Below are 24,876 nucleotides of genomic sequence, written 5' to 3'. Positions count from 1 at the left end.
CTGTGTGGGAGCAGCTAATACTGTCTGCTGGGCTGCATGCATGCTGTGGGGTTAAAAGCTACACTGTTGGACCCTGTTATCCAGAGACTGAGTTCCCCTACTGCACCCTAGAGGCCATTCCCACAGACCAAAGTCACTCAGATATGATTAGGCTACCCCAGATTAGAACCCTTACATGGTCCTATACCCTCAGAATGGGAGGACTCTTGTTGGGTCCTTTTTTGTAGCTGCCGGTGGGTGGTCCTGTTCCTTATAGTTTCTGTCATTGTCAAATGATATCCACTCTTTTTTTTTTTTTTCGGGGTTGTTCCTTCTACAAAGAACTCCTTGGCACCATTATCTCACAAAAGCCTTACATCTTCCAACCACCTTATATAAATACAAGATAACAATTTGGGGTGCTGGGAGTCATCACATACACACACACACACACACACACACACACACACACACACACACACACTTTGTGAAAGACATACAGTTTGACCCATTATAACTTCCTATGGTTTGTTTCACAATTGATTTTTATTTTTAATTGATGATACAGAGTGTTTCATGCTATGAGTGGACAACTGTTCTGGGATCTGACTGTCACCCTGAATGTGCCACCTACAGGGCACCTCAGTGAATACACTGTCTGCATGCATATGCCGGGTGTGTGAAGACCTGGACACTGGGTGTAACCCAAGCTCCTCTGAGTGTCCACTCCTTGCCAGCAGCTATTGATGAAGAACGTAGGAGACCCAAGACATGAGGCCAGGAGTCACAGGGGTAGCTTCTTGGCTTGTGTTGTTCCTGTTCTTCTAGGTCCAGGCACCCTCCGGAATATATCCCATCAGTTACTCAGCTGCAGGCAACAAAGCTTCTATTTAAACCACTTCATGAGCTCAGGTAAAAACTGGCCAAGTCTAGTTTCCCTAAGTTGTTTTGCACTATCTCAAAGATAGCTGCGATTGGCTCCAAGGAAGGAATTTCAGAGCCTCCCTTTCTGAGTCCTGTTAGGAATATATTTAGACTTACTTGTGGGGCAGATGGGGTTTTCTTATACATATATCCTCACTGGGTCGCCCACATCCTTCCAAGAAGGCCCTACCTCATGAAGGCCCTGGGGCTCCAGACCCAGAGCAGAAAGCCTGGCTCTGAAGTGTACTACTCCATTTTACTAAATTGACTTCTAAAGCCTAATAGGGAAAGACTGTGTTCCCCTCTGTTCTACGGAGGAACCAACCAGCCTATAGGAAGCATGCTTCTGCCTCAGCCTTGTATACTAGGGCTGGAACTCAGGCTTCCAGAATCCTGCTCACAGTTGAATTAAAAAGCTGCTGGTGTTAGGTTAAGATCCTCCCGGGTTCTTCCCGGATCCGTTTCATGTCCTCATTTGGCTCAACAATGGAAGGCTGTCTCCACACAAAACATGAGCAGGAGAAGCTGGGTATGGATGTACACACCTGTAACAGAAACAAGAAGATCAAGAGCTGCAGGCAAGGCTAGGATACACAGTGAGCCCTTGTCTCAAAAACTGAACCAAGGGGCCGTGGAGGTATCGCAGCGGGCCAAGAGGAGGGACTCTAAGGATTTCTAAGCTGAAGCACAAACACAGAGGCTCTGGTAGGAAGACACAGGAGTCCATGGATTCTTGAAAATGTTTGAAAATCATCTTTGGAGAAACACAGAGGTGAGCAACATTGAGAGCAAGTAAACTTTCAGGGGCTTAGTCACATACTCTAAGGAGAATGCTATTCCTCGGGAGAATGGGTAAGGTCTTTGAGACCCAGATATAAAACCCAAACCAACACCGAATTACCAGACGTGTGTGTGTGTGTGCGTGTGCGTGTGCGTGTGCACGCGCGCCCGCGCGTGTGTGTGTGTGTGTGTGTGTGTGTGTGTGTGTGTGTGTGTGTGCATATGGGATTAGGGGACAAATTGTGGTATAGTTTCTCAGAATCTGTCCACCTTATGTTTTGAGTCAGGGTCTCTCACTGGCTTGAGGCTCTCCAGTTGGGCTAAGCTTGCTGGCCAGTGAGCTCCAAGTGTTTGTGTCTTTCCCTAGAGATAGAATGGCCAGTTTCTTATACAGGGTCTGATGATCAAACAAAGCAAGTGAATCATGTCCCAGTTCTTAACTGTTGATGCCTATATGACAGCCTTTCTGGACATTGTTGATAGGTTTTTTTTGTTTTTTTTGTTTTTTTGTTTTTTTTTTTTGTTTTTTGTTTTTTGTTTTTTTGAGCTTCTTGCTATCAGCGTACCAGTGAATAAGGAGTCTAAAGAGATGTCTGCGTATGCTCAGGAAGCAGGCACTTAAGAAGCACGAGGTGAGAAAGAGCATGCTGGGAAGAGGAAATTAAAGGAGGTACGCAGACAATGGTGGAAACACCTCACCCAGTGCCAGAGCACACCTGGGCCTCCCTCCTCTTGGCAAATGCTTTCTTCCAAATCTGCCTGCAACCAGGTGGGCTGGCTGGTCCTACTGCCCTATGCCTGGTCCCTAGATGTTGCCTGCTCCTGTCTCCCTTTTCTTAAAGCATTGTTGGGTGAAGTACAAAGCTCATGACTGCAACTGCAAACTAGGAGCCCGATTTCTAAGCTCCTCTCTTCTCTCCAGTGCCTGCACTGGCTTCTGTCCTCAGGAGCTTGGGCTTTGTCTTTGCTGACACGTTCTGCCCCTTATCATTCTGGGGCTGCCCTTCCAAGAATCCCCTCCAGATAGCTTGTGTTGGGGTGTCAATTTGGTCAGACCTGCAAGCCTCCAGGTACACTTGTGAGCGATGATCTAGACTAGGTTAGCTCCAGGTATACCAGTAAAGGGTTAGCTAAATTAGCCTGAGGGATTAGCTAAACTATATTATCCTCTGGGCATACCTTGAGGGATTATCTGGTTAGTTGGAATGGGAAGATCACTAAAAATGTGGGTGGCATCAAATCTTGGACTGACAGCCTTTTAGACTTTTAGAGTAAAGAGGAGAAAGCGAGGGGATTCCTGACCATGGATGAGGTGGACCAGCTGCTTCATGAATGACTTTCTGCCAAGATGGAGCATCTCCTCCTACTGTGAACCAAAAGTAGAGCCCTTCCTCCCTTCAGTTGCTTTTGTCAGGAGTTTTTGTTTTTTGTTTGTTTGTTTGTTTGTTATTTTGTCTCAGCAACAAGAAAACGAACTGCTGTTTGCTTTTCTTCATTTTCTCATGACCATGAAAACATAACGAGCCTCCAATGCCCGGTGTCTGGCTCCTCCAGTAGGATGTGAACACCTTGGGTCCAGATGAAGAATTTGTTGAGAGGGAAGGAATGGCGCAGTGGGTGAGAATCACCTCCAAGTTGAAGTTTACCAGTCTCCCAGCTTGCTCTCAAGACAGCCCAGCCTCCCCTCACTTCTAACCCCACTTAGTGGTGAATGATGCTCCCTGCTGGTGAGGAAGATGCCAAGAGAGGCTCCTAATTAGTGCTCTGATTATTCAAATTGAAGCCATGATGGCTAACGGATGGTGTTCCCACAAAAACCTGTAGGAGAGCCAGGCCATTTGGCAGCCGCAGCTTTCCCGAGGAAGCAGATCAATTTCCGTTTGATTTGTTTAAAAATAACAAATAAACAATGCAGATCCCCTTACAAGTTCGGTTCCTCCTCTGCCGAACTTTTTGGGGGAAAGGAGGCAATTTGAAATTGCCAGTTAGGACAAGGTAGGCAGATCCCGTTCACAGCTCAATCGGATCCCCCTATAATCATAGCTAATAACTGTATTTTCCTAGTATTAAGCAATTCTGTTATTTTAAGGCTGACCATAGAGCCAGCTAGGCGATGTTTGGGGGTCGGCCCCAGAGGACGGCCTAGGAAATGGCACAATGAAGTCTATTTTTTTCCTCGTTCTTCTAATTTTTATCCCAGATGATAAAGGATATGATCGTCCCCAGAGGGAGGGACTGAGGGGGCTGGTGGAAATTAAGAATCCTAGACTGATGTCCCTGCACACTGTCCCTTGAGTGCAGAGGAACCAAGCAGAGTTACTTGTAAGTTCAGAACACAGAGGGCCCCTCTGCCTCAATTTGTTCTTACTCTGTGTCTGACCTCTGCAAATCTCAGACTCCTAAACATGTTCTTTTCTCTGCTAACTCCTCCAGGCATACCCCACTGCCTTTACACCATTCGGAACTCACCCTGGTGACTTCCATGGCTTCTCCCACTAACCCACAGTCCACTATCCTCTGTCCCACGTTTTATGCACGCACAGGTCAAAGGTATGGGCTCAGACGCAAGATTGCACCATACTGATAGTTACTCCTTCATGTCTCTGCCGTGTGACTTCAGGCCAGCTGTTTGACCTCTCTAGGCTACTTTTGCCACATTCAGGATGGACTGGAGGGCAGTAGACACATTTTCCCTGTAACAGGGTTGTGATTGTGGGTCCATGGGTGTCTACACAGTGCAGGGCTGTAGCTAGCACTGGTGAGTGACTGACTAGCACTGGCTTTTGACATTGCTCTTCTCCAGCATTGGCTTTTTGAACACACCATTTCCTTTTCTGGGATCATTCTTTCTGCTCCCCATCCCATATCCTCTTATCTTTTGTTCTTATAGACATATCTCTATTTCCTAACATAATTCCAGACACTGTATCTTGAGCTAGCCCTCCCCCTTTCCCTGGATCCTCCATGATTTAGTTGTGTGTCTGTCTTACCAGGTTACACACAACCCCAGAATATCTCAGCTTCAGCACCACTGACACCTGGGCCGGATCAGTCCTACATGTGGAGGACTAACAAGTGCATTGTGGAATGTTGTCGCACATCCCCTTGGCTGCTACTCACTGGAGGCCAGTAGCATCCCTCCTACCCCCCCTCAATTGAGATCACTAAAACATGCCCTTAGCACACCCGATGGGTATGAAATCTCTTCAGACTGAAAATGCTGACTTGACTAGAAACTCAGGGGATAGGAAACCATTTGCCTTGCTTTCAGCACCTCTGGTCTCTGGAACAGCAGGGTATGTCAGACTGCACCATAGAATAACGTTTTAACAAAGAACTGCATGGACAGAGGCCTTGAAGACCTTCACAAAACTGAAACATCTTTATTCACAGTATCCGAGCTGTGGCACTGTCAAAGCACAGTACGTGGCTCACATCTTTGAGGTGACATTGGTGTCAACTGAACAGCTGTGCAGCCTGGGTGTCAAGTACAGAATATACACAGCGTACCATATGCCCATATGTGACACTTGATGACAATGGATACTGGATCACTTGTTCATGTCTTTTAACATTTAAAACATTCTGTGTGCTTGAGGGATGGATGCCTGATTAGGCTGGCTTCCTGCACAAGCCTAAACACAGTGGTGCAGATCCCAGCATCCAGGGAACAAGCAAAGTGTCCTGTGAACACTATAACTCAGCTCTGAGGGACTGGGTGGCTTCTCTTGGCCTCTATGCTTGTGTACACTCATACACACACACACAAGAAATAAAACAAATCTATGCGTGTGAAACAGTTACATCGGCCATGTTCCCTGCAGGTTCACATATCACAGTGCCTGACCTGGGACCACACTTTTCTCTGATTTGCTCTCTGGTTTCATTTACTGTCACCATGCCCATTTCAAGGCCCTAGGTACAACAGATTGTATGTGCTGTTTGTATGCATACTATCTATACAGCCTGTATGTGGAGGTAGCTTGTACCACAGCAGTGTCTGTCTTCATCACTGTTATATTGTTGTGAAGAGACATTGGGATGAAGGCAAACTCTTACAAAGGAAATCATTTCATTGGGGGCTTGCTTACAGTTTCAGAGGGTTAGTCCATAGTCAAAGAGCAACCATGCAGGCATAGTGCTGGAGCAGTAGTTGAGAGCTTTACATTATGATCGGGCTGGGGAGAGAGAGAGAGAGAGAGAGAGAGAGAGAGAGAGAGAGAGAGAGAGAGAGAGAGAGAGAGAACAAGCTTTTAAAACCTCAAAGCCCACCCTGAGTAACATATCTCCTTCAACAAGGCCACAGATATTCCAACAAGGCCACACCTCCTAATCCTTCCCAAACAGTTTACCAACTGGAGGCTAAGCATGCAACTGTATGAGCCAATGGGGGTGGGGGGGTCTTCTCATTCAAACTACCACAGTGTCTCAGTATATGTTTTAATGTCTGCACAATGCCAAAAAAGTCCCAGTGACCCATTTATTAGAATGGAGTCCTTTCCTTAAGGGACACATTACTACATTCATTTGGCCTTTTATGTCCACTGTGTGAATGAACTGGAATTCTGGCCTGAGCAGCAAAGTACATCACAAGCTAACCATAAAAGGGCTGACTTCTCCTGCTTAATATGTGTGACTGGGGAGCCTGAGTCTGGTTCTGGAGAGGTTCTGTGTGGCAGAGAGAGCTAAGCCAGCATTGCCAGGAGTGTTGTCACCTTCAAGCTGCTCCCACGACCCAGTGCATGGGCATCTGGGTGGTGCTTTCTATCTGTTTGAACAAGCTCTGTGGGTTCTGACTCACACTGGAGCCGTTCTCAGCCCTGGATGTTCTCAGAATTCACCAGAAATGTTTTTGAATGACAGGATGCCTGGAAGATGAGAGTCTCTCCACCCTACAGCATGAAGGGCACTGGTAGGAGGGAGACAGTCTTTGGCAGGTGTGAGGGTTTGAAAGCAGCATATCCCCAGTAGGTTCATGTGTATGAGGTTGGCTCCTTGCCAGTGGCAATTTTGTGAGGCTGTGAAGCTGTTCAGACATGGGAACTGGGTGGTGTAAGTAGGGAAGATAGGGGTATGGCTAGAGCAGAAAGGCAACCGTTTCTCCCAGTGCCTGCTTTCTGCTCTATGGAGATGTGTCAAGCCATGCTACAAACTCCAGCCACCATAGACAGAACTGTGGCCGAAGTGAAATCCTCCCTCCCTTAAATTGTTCTTACTACATATTTTGTCCTAGGAAGTTGACAATGTGAAAGATATAATTACAATTAATATTTTATAAATAAAATAAGAAAAGGGTCAGAAGTGTGTGTGTGTGTTTATGAGAGAGAGAGAGAGAGAGAGAGAGAGAGAGAGAGAGAGAGAGAGAGAGAGCGAGCGCAGGACACTGACTGAGAACCTACCCTGTGTCCTGGAGCCACCAGGTACCTGAGAGATATCAGTTTGACTCTACTCTCACAACATAGCTATCATCACTCTACAGCTCACCCATGCAGAACCTGGGGACCCTCTCTCTTCCCAAGTCCTTTTTGACCACACGAGGATGTGACATTTGGAGCTGTTGCAGCCAGCTTGGGGCCATGTAGTAACATCAACTTATAACAATAAAATCAAAATGTAGCAGCTTCTCGTTTTCATCACGGAGAGAACGGATGAAGAAATAGGAACATGTAAGGCGGTATGTGGCCACATGAATGCCCTGGAGGTGAGACATTCACCTTCCAAGTCCATGAAAAAAAGGTACTTGCTATAGAACTCACTGTACACTGCTTGTACTGAGTTTTCAAAAGTGTACGTGGCTACTGTGCATTGCTTAAGGACACAAATACACCACAGAAGTATTTGTGTCTGGGGCTTAGTTCCAAACGTCCAATTCAAAATGGCAGGTGCCGATGCAGAGATAACAGTGTTGGGAGGATGTCTTATGCTTGGCTTCTAGTGCTGTCATAAAATACCATGACAAATGCCACCTAAGGGAGAGAGGGTTTCTTTGGCTCACAGTTCCAGGTTGCAGTCCATCATTTCAGAGAAATCACAGGCAGGAAGTGAAATAGCTGGTTGCTTCACATTTACAGTCAAGAGCAGAACAGTGAGTTAATTCATGCATGCGGGTTCTTAGCTCCCCCTCCTTTTCATTCATTTCAAGGCCCAGCCCACTAAGTGGTGCAGTGCCACCCACATGCAGGCTGTATACTTCTGCTTCAATTAACCCAGTTAAAGGAATCGCCTACAGGCTAACCTACTAGGGACAACTCATGGAAACTCCCCTCTTATATGCTTCTAGTCCTCTAGACTGTGTCAAGCTATGAACTATGGCAGAGGTAGCTGGGAAGTCTTACCCTCACTTTTTTCCTTAAATGGGGCCAGCATTGGCCTCTTGGTTTTGATTCTAGCAGAAATACTTCTTGTATCAAAGTGGCTACAGATCAGGTCCACACTGATACTTCATGGCTCCTGACTCAGCACTCTTTATCAAATAATAGGCCATCTTCAAAGCAGGTCATTGATTGGCCTTACTGGGCAAGGTAGGAAGATAGGCAAAGCTGTACTGGATGAGCCTTGAGTTGACAATTGCCCTGACGCACACCCTGACATTGAGAAGTAATAGTGGCCACTTCATCTGCAGAAAAACCTCTAATGAGAGAAGAGTTGGGTCTACACACAACCAGCTCTGAAGTCCTGCCCAGCTCTGAAGCTTGCTGCTTTGAACCAGCAGTGGAGGAGACAAAGAGGAGGAAAATCAATGTGTTTTTAACGTACCTCATTCTATTGATGGGGCTATGGGAAGGCCCAAAGGTGGAAGCTGTGGGTCAAATGCCTCTGTCACCACAGCCAGACAATCACAGGCATTCCAGGTGAACTTGAAAGAGTCGCCCTCCCTTGAAAGTCAACCAAGCAGGGTCTAACTAACAGAAAGGGCTAGCCTCTGGGCTTAGCCTTCAACATGACAATGATGGGCAGTTCACTCTTCAGAGTAGATATAAAGGAGCATTTTCAGATTGTTTCCCAACCTGGTCCTAGGTGTCTGTGCTCAAGCCTGCATCCTGCCTCAGCCTCCCAAGTAGGTGGGACCATAAGGACAAAACCAAGTTATGTTTTTATACTTGGCAATGCCTCTGTTTCGTCTGTGCATTTGTCTGGAAAGTGTGCACTATGATATCTCATTTACATACAGGATTGTTCTAACACCAGGGCTCTACCTCTGGAGATCAGGGCACACAAATACCTTTAAAGAAGGTATTCCTACCTTTACTTCTCAATATGTATGAGGTAATTTCTCAGATGTTGGAAAAGGAATGTGAAAAGATGTGTTCCAATATAATTTCCTTTCCCATGTCACAATAACTTACAAAGAGCTGCATTACCGTCTCCTTCCTTGTCTCCTCACTCCTCAGACAAAATGAGGCACACCTGCTTCTGGGGTTCCAACCAGCCACTGGCTCACTGTCCCTGTACCGCAGCTGTCTGAGGGACTGTCTAGCCTTGGAATCCTGGAATCTAAGTAGATGTATGAGCTCAACCTGGGCATGTTACCAAAGATAACTTCCCTCACAATGAGCAAGGAGTTGTCAGCAAAGCTACAAGATGCTCCTTGATGCAGTTAGCATGACTGATTGCTCCTATTTCCTGGCACCATCCCAGCTTCAGCACTGAGCATCCTGTGTCCTGGGAACCCCCCCCCCCCCCCGCGTCCAGAAGTGACAGGCTTCATAGTCTTCAGGTTTAATGCAGAATGAAAATATGGTCTCCCTGTTTCAAAATGATTAAGAATTTTAATTAGACTAAATGAGATACCTTGCTGAGCTGTGCCACTCACAAGTCCCATGTGCAGGAAGCCAGCCCTGGTCTGTGACCACAGGACACCACCATATGCACTGTGGTGACAGTATCCCATCCAGCCTCCTTCTATCTATCCTCCTATCTGTCCCTTCCCTCCATGTCTGTAGTCTAGAGTATTCTCAAACATGAGTAAGAACAGCCATGCATATGCTGCTAGAACTGACTCAGTGAGAATAGTCCATTGCTCAAATGTGCGCCAATGCAAAGGAAATCCAGCAGAGGTGAGCCAAGCTATGGCTGTCAGTTGATGGGAATTCCAACCTCATGAATTAAAGGGTCAGTTCCCTGCAAAATAGTCCCGGCTCTGGGTCAGCTGATTATTTTTCTTTTCAAGTTTTCTTTTTTATGTTTGTTAACTGTGTGTTTGTGTGTGTGTGTGGTATGAGAGAGAGAGGGACTGTTCACAGACTTGGCAGCAAGCATCTTCACCACAGAGTCACCTCTTAGACCCCCAGTTTGCCTGTTTGATACAGGTTTATAGCCATGGTGCTGTTTCTTTCTTCTCTGGCTCTAGGTCACTGTGTGGTTCTTCCATTATCCTTCTCTTTGACCAAGTTAGATACCTTTGTTTCCTAGTCATGCTCAGACAGCTCTGGTAGCCACTTCTTTCTTCCAGAAACCCAGCACAACGAAAGGCATGCTGATTGGTGTTTGTGGGATAAGACCTTAAATTCACACTGAGGTACCAAATTATCAAACGATCAAATATATCTCTATTGATTAAAAATCATCATTAAAATATAACAATAATGATGGGGACTCCCGTGACTCCTGCCTGATAGGCACTGTTCCAGGTACTCCGCACCTAAGAACTTGTTAACCCTTTGTTGCTCCATAAAATGGGCTCTGTTGTTGTCTTATTACAGAGAGTAAAGCTGAGGATCTGACAGGTGACAGCCACTCACCATGGAGCCATCCACTCATAAGATCTCCAAGAAAAGTCCTCACTATGCAAGTGAACCTCTGAGAAGACATGAGAGCCCTGGGGACTTCTTAGCCACCTGCTGTGTAAGGAGCCATCAGTATGAAGTTACAGCTCGTGAAGGATGGCTCCTTCACCTTGCCCTTGGACTCCAACTCTCATCTCATTGCTTCTGTCTCTTTGAGAAGCCCCTGGTTGCTGGGCAAACCGAAATTCCAGTGGCGCCAAGCTATCTCATCCCCACTGCTCCCCTGTGCTTTGGTGTTTATCTCTGCCTGGAAAGTTACTTCTTTGCTCAAGGCAGGTACCCATCTATGCTCTGAGCCTTCTGAGCATGCTCAGAGGTGTGTCTCTGAGTAAGCCAAGGCTGATGCACTTCTCTTTGGGCTCCCCAGCACCAAGGTATTGCTTTTTCTTCTTAGTTCATAGTGTCTTCTTATGGCCACTAGCTTGGCTGCCCTACAGAACTAAACTGGTCAGTAATTTCTATATTTTTTTTTCTCACTGCTGTGACAAAAATATATGGCAAAAGTAACTTAAGGGAGGACTTTTGGGGGGTTGGTTGGTTGTTTTTTTGTTTTTGTTTTGGCTCATAGTTTGAGATGTTACACACTATTATGGTGGTGAGGTCATGCTGGCAGTAGATTGAGGCTGCTGCTCAAGTAGAATCTGCATTCAGGAAGCAGAAAGATGGCTATTGGCGCACAACTCATCATAAACTGTTAAAATGAACACATTTGTGTTTGTATTTGTTTTCAACATTGCCAAGGTATTGCGGGAAATTAAAATTACCAAATTAGAAAAAAATGTCAAAAAGCAGAAAAAAATTTGCAGAGTATCTTCCTGTACCAAGGACACTAGAGCATAGAGGTCTACGTAGGCACCAGCTCAACTTCTCCACCAGCTCAACTTCTCCATGTTCAAAGACTTGTGTAGGATTACCGACCATGGGATGGTGACACAAACTTCCTACCTTAATTAACACAATCTAGGAATTCTCGCAGACATGCCCAGTGGTGTCTCTTAGACCATTCTAGACCCGATTAAGCGAATGATACTATTAACTAGTATATATTTTCCTTCTGAAGGCTTCCAAAGAAGAGACCCAGAGCCTGGAGGGTTTTGAAGCCAGAATCGGGTACATACGAATTAATTGGTTGTGCAAGATGTGGCCCCAGACCTCTGAGCATCTCATGTGATTTCAAGGTCACAGCAGTAGGACAAGATTCACAGTCTCTCCATTTTACAGAGAAGCACATCGGTGCTCAGGGAAGCAGAGTTCTCCACACTGTGCCAAGGTGGCTGTATCTACATGTGAGTCCAGCTTACAGGTTCTCAGCCATCATACCACACAGCCTGTATGACTTCAGGAAGGCTAGAGCAGAGAGAGCTGGCACCATGGGAAAATCATAGGCAAACCCACAGGTTATATAAAAGACCAGGGGACACACAGGAGAGAGTGGGATGGTGAACAGGATGATGTCGGGCTGTAAGAATGTTAAAACGTTGTAATCTCACATTACTAAGCACGGCCATCCTGAGGAAGTGCAAGCCCCTCAAAGACCTGCAGCTTCTGCTAGATTTCCATTTCTAAAATGTGTATCTTAAAGAGCTTTGTTAGTGCAGTGGGTAGCAAGTCGGTCTCATAAGACATGTCTCTGAACTTTACAGAACTAATTTTCAACGGCACCACTATTTGGCTTCAAGAAGCAGTGGCAGGAATGGATTGATGGGCTCCAGTACTCATTCTATCTGGAGATCTCTGACTTACCCTACATTTTGGGGCAACTAAGGATGATTCTGCTAGGCTACAAAGTATTTAACCTAAAGTAAAAGTGGCACATGTACAGATCTTCACTCTGAGGTGGAGCAAAGGAAATGGGTGTGTGTCGAGGTGGTGAATATGGGGTGATGACTTTTTATGGCTCCTCAAATCTCACTCCCGAGACCGGACTAGACTGAAACTACAATTAGCCTGGGTGATTTCAAGCCAGACTTTTCTGCATAATGGCAACTTGGATGGATATTGAATATGTACATGTTTGACCCTTGTCATGTCAAAAGCACCTCCAACTCAGGAAACATCTTTGTTCCAATGACAATAGCACGGCAGGCAAGTCACAGTTAGAATTAGGCTATTCCATACTGCCAGACAATGCCAGCAAACGGGCTCCCTTTAAGTGGCATTCTTTTGTGGGCAATTGGCAGACAGGGAAGACACATTCCCTGGGCCAAGTTTCAGCTCCCCATTGGAGGGTTACGTGGTGATTTCACTTCTTGTATCCATGGGGACCCCAGTAGGTGTAGGCCTGGAAGGGAAGAAGATGGCATATAACATATGCCTCCTGGCAGAGGAGAGGAAGCCACAGAGATGAATCTGAAGACGTATTGATTAGAAGAGGGAGGGCAAAGAAGACTTTATTAAGGGCAAAGTGCCAGAGCAGGAAAACAAAAGACAAAAAGGCAAGAGTATCTCTCCTCCCACCTCCTACCTCCCACCTCTCCCTCTCCCTCTCCCTCTCCCTCTCCCTCTCCCTCTCCCTCTCCCTCTCCCTCTCCCTCTCCCTCTCCCTCTCCCTCTCCCTCTCCCTCTCCCTCTCCCTCTCTCTCTCTCTCTCTCTCTCTCTCTCTCTCTCTTCACATAAGAAGGAACACTTGGAAGATGATAAGGAGGAAACTAAGGAGAGGAGGCTACACTGGAACAGAAGGGCTGAAACAGCCTATTGGTTGTGCAAGGTCATCCCCTGGGATTCCACATGGTGACTCATCAGCTACAGGCAGCTTTGGATTTCAAAGAAATCCAGATGTGTTAGTAAAGAAGACTACAAGTCTGGTGAACAGGATAGAGAGTCTCATTGTTTCCCTTAAGAATTCCCTTAAGAACAGGGATTTGGGTATTTTTGGTAATTCCTTGTGGGTTCTCAGCCTTGCCAGCTTCAACTGTCAGCAGATGTCGCATCTATCTTCTGTTGGAAAAGGGTTTGCAGTCACTGGAACATTGACTTCAGAGGTTCCAATGGGAATGGAGTTTGTAGCCAACTGGAGTTTGGCTTTCGGGGTGTCTTAAAGCCAGGCTGCTTGGATGTTGAGTAGCATTGAGCCTCACTCTTGGTAATCTATGCTAGCACTCTGTTCTCACACTGCCAGTGTGTGAGATGCAGGCTTGAAGGATGTAGATTTTCATTCTCATTCCCCAGAGCCCACTCTGCCAGGATCCAGCACAACTCTTAGAGGCCTCTCCAGCCTTGTGCCCTTCCTTGTTATGATCTTTCCTCCCAGGTCCCCTCTACTACCACCACACTAGCAAGCTCGTTCCCATCTCAGGGCCTTTGAACTTTAATTCCTTCTGCCTGAAATTTGCCTCTTCCAGATACACAAAACTTTTCCCATAAATCTCCAGCTCTTTCCTTGCACAGCCAATGAATTACACTCCTGTCTCCTTCCATATCAGTTTTCTCCTAAGCACTTATTTCTAGCTAATAAAGGATAAATTAAAGATAAATTAATACAAATCAAACTGAATTCAAGAGTAACTAAATGAACACATGTAAACATTGCTTACTGATTTGCTTTATGCCTCATCTTCTGGTGCTTAGTAAAGAAGTGCTCTCTGGGAAGGCAGAAATATTGCCTGCCTGCTGCCTCCTGAGCCTTGGAGCCCTGGGACAGAAACCAGAATGATACACCAACCAATAAAGAAGTAATCAGGAATATGCATTGTGCTACCAGCCTTTCTCCCACTTCAGCAGATGCTGGTGAAGTGACGATATTTATTTTGGCTCATGGTTTCACCCAGAGTCAGCTGTTTCTCTGTCTCTGGGCCATGAGGCATCACAGCAGCACCACATTGCAAAGTTGTTTACCTTAAGAGAGATAGGAAACAAAGACAGATGGAGGCTAAGGACATAGTATATCTGCCTGGGGCATGTCCTAGTGACCCACTTCCTCACACTAGCCTCTGTTTCCTTCTCTCCATCCTCTCCCAATCCTGCTATTAATATTAAGGTTTCATCAAAGGATTAATCCTTTGATTAGACCAGGTTGCCCAAGGATCCAATCACTTCCCCAAGGCATGCCAGTTTATACCAAGCCTTTTAATACACAATCCTTCAGGGGAAGCCTTCATATCCCACAACAGGCACACAGGGCATTTAAAATGCTGAGGTTGTATTGGGGTCTGAGGTGGGTGGTCAGCGGTGAGCTGGGCTAATGCTCATTCAGTTTCCTTTCCGAGTTCAACAGTACATGCTCACATTGGTTCACAAAGAGAAGTCAGAGTTAGATGACAGATGCTAGGACCTCTTGGCAGGGGGTATATCTGAAGGTGTTATACCTGCCCCCCCCAAATGTCACAGCTTCCTCGAAGCCACAGAGAAACTGAATAAATTAGATTGACCTGTAGCCATTTCTATAAGGCATATTTGTAACTGCTAACTGATAGAGAAAGGCCCAGCTCAGTGTGCCATCTCTAGGCTGGTGGGTCTGGGCTGGGTACGAAAGAGCAAGCCACTGGGGTGGGCACATCAGTTAGCAGCATTTCTCTGTGAGTTCTGCTTCAACCTTCTGCCTTGAGTTCTTCCATAGCTTCCCTCAGTGATGGACTGCGTTCTGTAAGGCAAATAAACGCTTTCTTCCCAAATTGTTTTTGGATTAATGTTTTATCACAGTAATGGAGATCAGGGCATGGGGATTCTTCTTTCCCTCGTGCATGCTGCTTAACCTCACAGGCCTTAGGGTCTACTGAGAATGACCGAGTTTTCCTTAGTAGAGTCTGTGGAGCATCTTACCGAGTGTAGCACTGGAGGCTGCCAGGGGGAGTGTCTACCATGCTGCTTAACCCACAGCACACACTGACACATCCACTGACAAACACAGGGATGTAAACACGCAGACACACACTCAAAATGTAAGACATAAACATGTAAACAAAAGTTGTGTAGACACACAAAGCTGCTGTACACTCAGGGACCAGAGTTCTTGGTCTAAATCCAACCAAAGCTTCCAGTGCTCTCTGTAGTCTCTCCTCATGACAATGTTGAAAGGCAGTGGGGAAAAGGAAAGACGCTACCCAGTAAGTAGATTTCTTCTTTATCTTTCCATGGTGGTTGCTCTTTTAACCAAATCGAACGTTGGCTTGAGTTTGTGTTGACATATCTGTAGCCTTGCTTAAGGCCACCGTGTTCTGCCCTTAATGAGCTCTGTTGCTAGCTAAGAATTATTAATTTCAAATGAAAATAGGACATGATCCAGCTGTGCAACCTTTGGGCTCCTGGGTATATTACGAGTGAAGGAATCCATCCACAGTAGAAAGGCCTGTGCGTGGGCTTACTGTGACTCTATCTGCAGTAGCTCATGGTAGGATCAGCTAAAAATGCCCATAAAGAAAGAAATAAAGGAAATGAGTACATATGCCTGGTAGATTCCTGATTTTGCACTCTCAGAAAAGCTGCTCCTCCAACATTGATGGCAGCTTCAATGATCAAAGAATAAAGATGGTGGCAGAATGTTCCCTTGAGCTTTCCTTATTTGTGGTTACCTGTTTTCTTAGTTAGGGTTCCTACTACTGTGATGAAACACCATGATCAAAGCAATGCAGGGATGGGCAGTAGTGGCACGTGCCTTTAATCCCAGCATTTGTGAGTCAGAGACAGGTGAATTTCTGAGTTTGAGGCCAGCCTGATCTACAGAGTGAGTTCCAGGACAGCCAGGGCTACACAGAGAAACCCTGTCTCGAAAAACCAAATAATAATAGTTAATAATAATAATAATAATAATAATAATAATAATAATAATAATAGCAACATAAGGAGATAAGGGCTTATTTGGCTTACACTTCCACATCAACTTCATCATCAAAGGAAGTCTGGACAGGAACTCAAACCATGCAGGAACCTGGAGGCAGAAGCTGATGCAGAAGCTATGGAGGAGTGCAGCTCACTAGCTTGCTCCCCATGGCTTGCTCAGCATGCTCCCTCATAGAATCCAGGACCACCAGCCCAGGGTGGGCTGTGTTCTCCCACAGTGATCGCTAATTAAGAAAATGCCTTTCAGCTGTATCTTATGGAGTCATTTTCTTAATGAGGTTCCCTCCTCTCTGATGACTCTAGTTTGTATCAAGTTGACATAAAACTAGTTAATTTGTCAAGGTGGAGCTCTGCAGACACCCCTTACTTCCACAGCAGGAGCATCTTTGTGTGTATGCATATACACACCTATGGTAGAGTTGTGTTCACCTCATTGAGGGAAAATATAAAGAATTGGGTAAAATTTGTCCTAAGGGAAGTAAGGTAAGCTCAGAAAGACAAAAACGGTATATGTTCTCTGATGCTGGGAACCTGAATGCAATATACATAAAATAAAAACAGGAAAGCATGTCTCTACATGACAGTGGGAGGGGCTACTTGAGAAGAAGAGCAAGAGAGTGTGGGGAGATGGAGGGGGACAAGAAAGGGTACTGGCAGGGGATTATAATCAGAGTGCTCTCTTGACATGTATTAAATATGATGATAAACTCGCTGTTTTGTGATACATTGCGAAACAGTGAGAATCATTTACACGAGGGATTGTTTTAGGGAAACTGCTCCCACTGGGGCGGGGCTCCACTGTGGGAAGTGAGAGGTGAGCAGAGAGGAGGAAGTATGAAGATGGGAGCACCCTCCAGCTGTCTCCAGGCTCCATGGCTGAAGCTGGGGTCCACATCTGGAGGGCACCTTTTCTGAGTGTGCAAAGTCATCATAACTGATCTGACGAAGGAAAATTGGAATCCTAGTGTCTCAGTTTGACTGAGGAGACCCTCAGGCTTTAGCCACCTTTGTCTGTCTCTGCCTCGTCTGTTGCCTTCCTGCTGGGAACGGTTGCAAATGGGCTATTAGATGTGGGGTGACTTATCTCAGTGATGTGATTTCAGGAAAATGTACATACCTACATACATGTACATACCTACATACATGTACATACCTACATACATGTGCATACCTACATACATGTACACACCTACATACATGTACATACCTACATACATGTGCATACCTACATACATGTGCACATGCTTGAGCTTGAGTGCATCCAGGAAAGATTTACCTGTCTCTAATGACAAGCAAAGCCGGGTGTGGTGGCGCACGCCTTTAATCCCAGCACTCCGGAGGCAGAGACAGGTGGATTTCTGAGTTCGAGGCCAGCCTGGTCTACAAAGTGAGTTCCAGGACAGCCAGGGCTACACAGAGAAACTGTGTCTCGAAAAACAAAAAAGAAATAAAACAAAAAACCCAACAACACAACACAAAACAAAACAAAACAAAACAAAAACAACAACAACAACAAGACTATCTAATGACAAGCAGCATAGCATCCCTTCCAAATTTGTTTGTTAAACATCAAACCAGGGGTGAAGTGAGACTTTCATGGGAAAGGGAAGAAGTGATTCTCATTAAACCCAAAACTATGTTCCCTCTCATTGGTCATGTAAACCAATGTACTTGATTTGAATTGCTGTAGAAAGAAAAAGAATTAGCTGTTGGCATAAATCTTGCCAGATAGATGGGCCTCCCCTTAGCATAAGGTGGGTGTGCTTAGAGTTTTTCTCAGTATCATCATTTAAAAAGGGTGATCGGTGGAGCGTTCTGAATCAGCTCGCTGTGATTTCAAGGAGCAGAAGGGAATGCTGGCTCTCCTGAAATAAACAATATAATCTGGAAGATTCCTCGAGCCTCCCAACGGAGTGAGAATAACATGGGCAGGGCTTACTGACTCAAGGAAGGTCTAATGATGTCACTCAAGGGTCCATGACAAAGACGGGAAAGATACACTCATCAGTTTCAGCTTCAATAACTGGGTGTGAAAATAAACAAAGATCACAACATGGTTACTGTAGTTTTCTGCCCAGGGTTCTTACCTGTAACCTATATGGAACCTCAAGGTCTTTTTGTGACTGGATGTAGTCTATTTCATGTGCATCATGAAATAGATGCACTTTGGGGTTCATGGAGGAGCTGGGGAGACGACTCAGTCAGTAAAGTGTCGGTCAAGCAAACAGGAGGACCTGCGTTAATATCAAGGTCCTATATAAAAAGCTGGGTGCAGCAGTACACCAGTGATCCCAATACCAGGGAGGTGAAAACTGGAGACTGGAGACTGGAGGATGGTTGAGGTTCACAGCCAGTTTAGCCAAATAGCTCATGCCAAGTTCAGTGGGTGACTGAGAAAGAAATCCAGCATCAACCTCTGGATTGCACCCCCACACTCAGGCACGCATCCGTGTGCACACACCTATTTGACTCTGGCTGTCTGTGTGTTTACATCCCTGTGTATGTCAGTGTGCACACACAATGGGACGTGCCAGTGTGTGTGCTGTGGGTTAAATGACTAAATGACAGTGCTGCTGCCAGCCTCCAGCAGAGTGGGCAGGTGCCTGTCTCCAGCAATGTGTGCAGGCTTCCTGATTGTAGAGAGGTCTGGGGCACAATGAAGGTCAGATCCCTGAAATCTGGCTGTGAATGAAGGTCAGGGCGTCTGAGCAGGCACAGGCCCATGGGCTAGCACCTAGAGGAAGCACCCACTGGACTCTGGAAGCCTCTGAGTCGCCCTGCAGAGCGTCCATTCTACTGCACAGCTGAGCTCTGTTGTCTGTGTGTGGTTAAAGTTTCTCTGGAGCAAATGGGACTTGCTAGGAAGAAAGAGGCAGTCCTTGGCCACCCTCTATCCCAGCTCTCCCCATGATTTAGCCATTTACTCAGTTATTTGCTTAATATTTTTAGCTGTATTTGAGGATCAAATCCAATGAAAGTGTGGTAGGAAGCAGCCTCCCACTGACCAACACCCTCAGACCTTGCTGTATACTTTTAGAAGGGAATCATACTTGGTATTGGGACACTGTAAACTTAATATCCTGACAGCCAATCCCTAGGGTATTTTCTCTGTCCCCTTGGACTGTGCCATCTCAGATGCTTCTCCTGCTACCCTTTGAGTGGCATACTTTTTCTGAATTCCAAACCACACTAGAGACACTGGTGAAACTGTTGTCTGTGGTGCCTGTCATAAGCAAGTCACTCTCTCAGAGCTATAAATGCCACCTCATTCTCTCCCTCCTGAGGTTATAATAGAGTATAATACCCTGCTGCAGATGAAGAAACTGAGGCACAGAGACTTGAAGAATGATGTTCAAGATCTCATAGTTGGAAAGCCATTGGTGGAGAGTTGCAGCTGAAGGTGGCCAAACTTAGAGGACTGCTTTCTTAATAAGTGGTCAGTTCTGATCTCCACTATGAAATTTGACCCAAGGATTCTTTGAGCAAACCTTAGCTTCTATGGCTCATGTACCCTTGCAGGAATTGGATAGGCTAGATCCTAAAAGGTAAATTGACCCTTTCTTTCTCCAGTAAATTTTAATTTTTTATTCGTGTATACGTCTGTGTGCATATAAGTGTATGCACACATTTGAGTGTCTGTAGAGAACAAAAAGGAGTTTTGGATCCCTGGAACTGCAGATGCCTGTGAGCCACCTGATGTGGATCCTGGGAACTGTACTTGGGTACTCGGCAAGAATAGCATGCATTTTTAACTACTTTCTTTCCATTTCCTTTCTCTTCACTTTCCTTTCTTTCTTGCCCTCATTCTCTTTCTTCTTTCCTTGTCTCATCTCCCAGCCCAGGTTGGCCCTGTACTTGTGATCTCCCTGCATCAGTCTCTGGGAAGCACCACAGTATCTACTCCATTTTTTGAGTAAAAGCAGAGACTCAAGGAAGCAGTTGCATCGGATGTTCTTACTTCTGGCTGTGATCCAGCCATGACTTAGGCTGTGACTCAGATACTTGACCTTATTTTAAATTCCTACAGCCTGTGGTTTATGGCAACCATTCAGCCAAGCTCTCTTCCAGAGAATGGTCTCACGCCACCTAGTGATTACATGAGGAATTTTGTTCTCAGCTCAGGGCTGAGAGACCTTGAGAGGGGCAAAAACATCAGGGTTAAATCAGGGAGATGGAGGCCATTGAGGAAGCCTGAGGTACTGAGCCCACATCTATCTCAAACATCAATGCTTTCAGTATTCACACATCTGGATAACTGATGAAATTATTTTCACCATGCCTAATGGCTTGAGGTATGTCACCATACCTATGGCTGGATGGCTGTGGCCACAGACACCACTGTAGTGTCATGTCAACTGAATAGTATTATTTTTTTTTCAAGAGAAACTATCTATCTATCTGGAAAAACACATGAATTAAGCATGCTTGTAATTTACCAAACCTAAATGCTATCAATGGGCATTTTCCTCTTTTAGTCATGGCTTTTTGCCTCATGCTAGGCCTTGTGCTAAGACTTTTCCATAGAGCATCTCACCTGTTCTTTTCTAACAGCTATGGGCAAGAGTAAATGATCCATGGGGTCAAGCCAGAGCTCAGTCAAGCTTTACTAGTGTCTGTGGTGTGTGAGGGAAGTGAGAGCTGAAGGCAGCAAAGGCCAGGTTGAGCTACTGTGCAGCACTGCCCCAGCTGTGCAGACACGCTGCTCTGGGTATGTCTCTCATTACAGCGAGCAAATACCCAACAACAAGCAACTTCCTGGAGGAAGATTTGATTTGCTGTCAGAGTATAAGCAGGACTATGGCTTATGATGTGGTAGAGAGATCACAGGGTAGCTCTTCACTTGCATATGCAGAGAAGGAAGACCATGTGTTGTGAGGCTTTAAAATCTGAAGGTCCTTACCTCAGTCACCCATTTCCTTGGGCAAGGCTCTACCTCCTTAAGATTCCAAAACCTTTCAAAACAGGTTACAGAAGGAGACCTTATGTGTACACTGAAGTATATGGGCAACATTTCATGTTCAAACAGCAACCCATGCGTGTATATACACATGTGTGCATGCACACGTGTGCACATACATACATAGACATATACACACAGATTGGAAGTTATATACCTATATATCATTCGTCCAGCCAAAGAACTTTTAAAAAATCATGTTTGTATGTTCCCATGGAGATCAAAGACTCATACTCTTCCTAGAGCTGGAATTATGTAAAGGAGGTTGTGAGCTGCCTGATGTGGGTGTGTAAAACCAAACTACCAGAGCAGTACATCTTCTTAACCATTGAACCAACTCTCCAGATTCTGAGAAAAACTTTTCTAGAGAAAATGCATCATCAGGGTTAAAATCCAGTCTTGTATGCAGGCAGGAGAGAGGTGAAGGCCCTACTATTGCGCATGGCAATATTAATAGGGTCGGCTCTTGGAAGGGTCAACTTCATGGTCTTACATAAAAAAATACTGACAAGTTGATTCCCTTGAGATATTAACAGGATGATTCATCATGATAAAAGAGCTTTATCACTGGAACTCAAGGGAGGCTCAATCTCTGAAAACAATTCTACCTGTGAGTGCCATGTGCTAATCAACCATACGATTAGAGCAGCCAAATTGGTGGCAAGAATGGTAGTACCCAGGCAGACATGGTGCTGGAGAAGGAGCTGAGAGTTCTACATCTTGATTTGCAGGCAGCAGAAAGAGACTGTTTACCACACTGGGCATAGCTTGAGTATAGGAGACCTCAAAGCCTGTCCCTACAGTGGCATACTTCCCCCAACAAAGCCACACTTCCTTAAAATACCATTTCCTATGTACAAATATTCAAATATATGAATCTATGGGGGCCATTCCTATTCAAACCAGCACACCACATATGGATTAAGTGCAATCTCTATTAAATTACTATCTCCTTTTTTGTAATAAATAAATGATATCAGTTCTCAAATCCATATGGAATTGTAAATATACTGAATACCAAGATAGTCTTATAAAAAGATAACAAATTCAGAGAACTCATACTTTTTTGTTTAAAAAAAATCCCTACAATCTGTGCTAATATAAACTTGACATGGACATACAACAGTGATGTGGAGACAGAATGACTGTCTAGAAATACGTCTAAGGTCAATTGACCTTTGACAGGAGAGTCAAATCCATTCAAGAGAAGAAAAGTAGACTCAAGTGGTGCCAGGACAGTTGGAATTACACATGCAAATGAATGCAATCATACCCCTCATTTATATTGTATAAAAACAAATTCAAAATAAACCAGTGGCCTAACCTCAGGGGCTGGGGAGATGGCGAAGTGAGTAAAACATTTGCTGTGAGGATCTGAGTTCAGATCCCCCGAATCCACACAAAGCCTGGTGTGGTAGTGCCCACCTGTAATTCTGCCACTCCTACTGTGAGATGGGAGGCAAAGACTGGAGAATCTGTACAAGGTGGTGAGCCACCTGCTCTGGTGTGTGCAGAGGTAAACAAGAGAGTGTGTCTCAGAGCAAGGTGAGAGAGTGTGTCTCAGAGCAAGGTGAGAGAGTGTGTCTCAGAGCAAGGTGAGAGAGTGTGTCTCAGGCAAGGTGAGAGAGTGTGTCTCAGGCAAGGTGAGAGAGTGTGTCTCAGGCAAGGTGAGAGAGTGTGTCTCAGGCAAGGTGAGAGAGTGTGTCTCAGGCAAGGTGAGAGAGTGTGTCTCAGGCAAGGTGAGAGAGTGTGTCTCAGAGCAAGGTGAGAGAGTGTGTCTCAGAGCAAGGTGAGAGAGTGTGTCTCAGGCAAGGTGAGAGAGTGTGTCTCAGAGCAAGGTGAGAGAGTGTGTCTCAGGCAAGGTGAGAGAGTGTGTCTCAGGCAAGGTGAGAGAGTGTGTCTCAGGCAAGGTGAGAGAGTGTGTCTCAGGCAAGGAGAGAGAGTGTGTCTCAGGCAAGGTGAGAGAATGTGTCTCAGGCAAGGTGAGAGAGTGTGTCTCAGAGCAAGGTGAGAGAGTGTGTCTCAGGCAAGGTGAGAGAGTGTGTCTCAGGCAAGGTGAGAGAGTGTGTCTCAGGCAAGGTGAGAGAGTGTGTCTCAGGCAAGGTGAGAGAGTGTGTCTCAGGCAAGGAGAGAGAGTGTGTCTCAGGCAAGGTGAGAGAGTGTGTCTCAGAGCAAGGTGAGAGAGTGTGTCTCAGAGCAAGGTGAGAGGTGTTCTCTCACCCCACACACGCTGTTGGATGTGTGTATACCTGTGCGCGCTCTCTCTCTCTCTCCCTCTCTCTCTCTCTCTCTCTCTCTCTCTCTCTCTCTCTCTCTCACACACACACACACACACACACACTCATACACACATGGCAACACACACATAAAGCCACACACATAAATTAATACAGTTCTTTGGAGAAGCTTAAGGGTAAGTGGTCATGATCTTGGATTTGAAGATTGATTCTTAGATATAATACTGAAAGCACCTAACAAAACAAGTAAAATAAAAAAAGATAAGTATGTGTGTGTGTTCATATGCTGTCAAGAGACTTCAGGATTAAAGGACAAAGAAAAAGAGCCATAACTTTTAGCGCTTCATCCCCAACCATCATGAATATGCCGTCAGTAGTAATAACTGGGAGGAACTGTGGACAGCTTTCAGGTATTGCGGTTGCTGTTTTAACACTAGGTTTTCCAATCCAAAAATATAAGTTGCTATCTCATTTGTTTAGGATGCTGGAACATAGAAAGATGGAGGAATTTATTCATGATCACATATACCCTGTCACATGAGAAAATGCCTGGGTACCCAGAGCTTGGGGCTTTGAATTGAGTTCTTTCTCCCAAGGAGTGCTAGGGGAATTATTCATCTGTAATTTGTGATCATTCAGATCAGGTCTAGTGTCTGCTTTTCTCTGCTCTGGGGAAAACTTCCTCCTGGATGGTGTGAACAGTGTAGGGAAAGGGCTGTAAGAAGAATCCTGAAACGAAAAAGAGATGAAGATACGTAATCAAATTGCTTTTAAGCATACTTCAGCACTTCAGGAGGACCCATTTATACATTAAGAATGAGTATGCTAATTGCATCCATTCTTGTATATCCTTGAGGAATCTCTACCAGGCAAACCTCATTTGAATTGCTCTTTTCTTTCAACAAACATCCAGACCTTGAGATGTTCTGATTTGGGCCTGACTCTGAATCATCACTTTTTTTTTTTTTTTTTTTTTTTGAAAAGAAGAAATTAGGAAGGCAGAAGGAGAATGGAGCCATTCTGCACTTACTGAACACCTAGCAAGTGCCTGGCAACAGGATCCTTGCTCTCAACTAATGTAAAATGGAGATCAACTCATTAGCAGATTACCTCCATGCAGAAAATATAGAGCTAGTTGTCCACTAGACTGAAAGGAGGAGATACACAATGGTGTCTCCCATCAAAATCGTCTTTAAATGCTTCTTCCCCAAAGTTTCCAGCCTTGCCAGTTGCCCACGCCCCTCCTCCCTCCACCTCATAACCCACAAAACAATGACACCTACTGTCTGACAGCTCAACAATCTCTGGATTATGGACATCACTCAGGAGGGAGAAAGGTCAAACCAACTGAACAGAAGGAAGCAACTCTCTCTGCAGTATATTTAGTCCCCGTGTGTGTTCATGTGTGTGCCTGTGCCTATGGTGTGTGTGGTGTGT

General features: G+C 45.3%; 1 long non-coding RNA gene across 1 annotated transcript in view; it reads right to left on the bottom strand.

The window, feature by feature from the left end:
• Nucleotides 1-511: 511 nt before the first annotated feature.
• The window catches only part of Gm39075, a 95,050-nt gene continuing 70,685 nt past the window's right edge, over nt 512-24,876 (bottom strand). Inside the window, exon 3 of the long non-coding RNA XR_869893.1 lies at nt 512-1,448. This is a non-coding gene — a long non-coding RNA (predicted gene, 39075). The remainder of the gene's footprint in view (nt 1,449-24,876) is intronic.

The sequence above is a fragment of the Mus musculus genome, chromosome 7, assembly GCF_000001635.26.
Source record: "Mus musculus strain C57BL/6J chromosome 7, GRCm38.p6 C57BL/6J".
Classification (NCBI taxonomy): Eukaryota; Metazoa; Chordata; class Mammalia; order Rodentia; family Muridae; genus Mus; species Mus musculus.
This window is presented reverse-complemented; position numbering and strand designations above follow the sequence as displayed.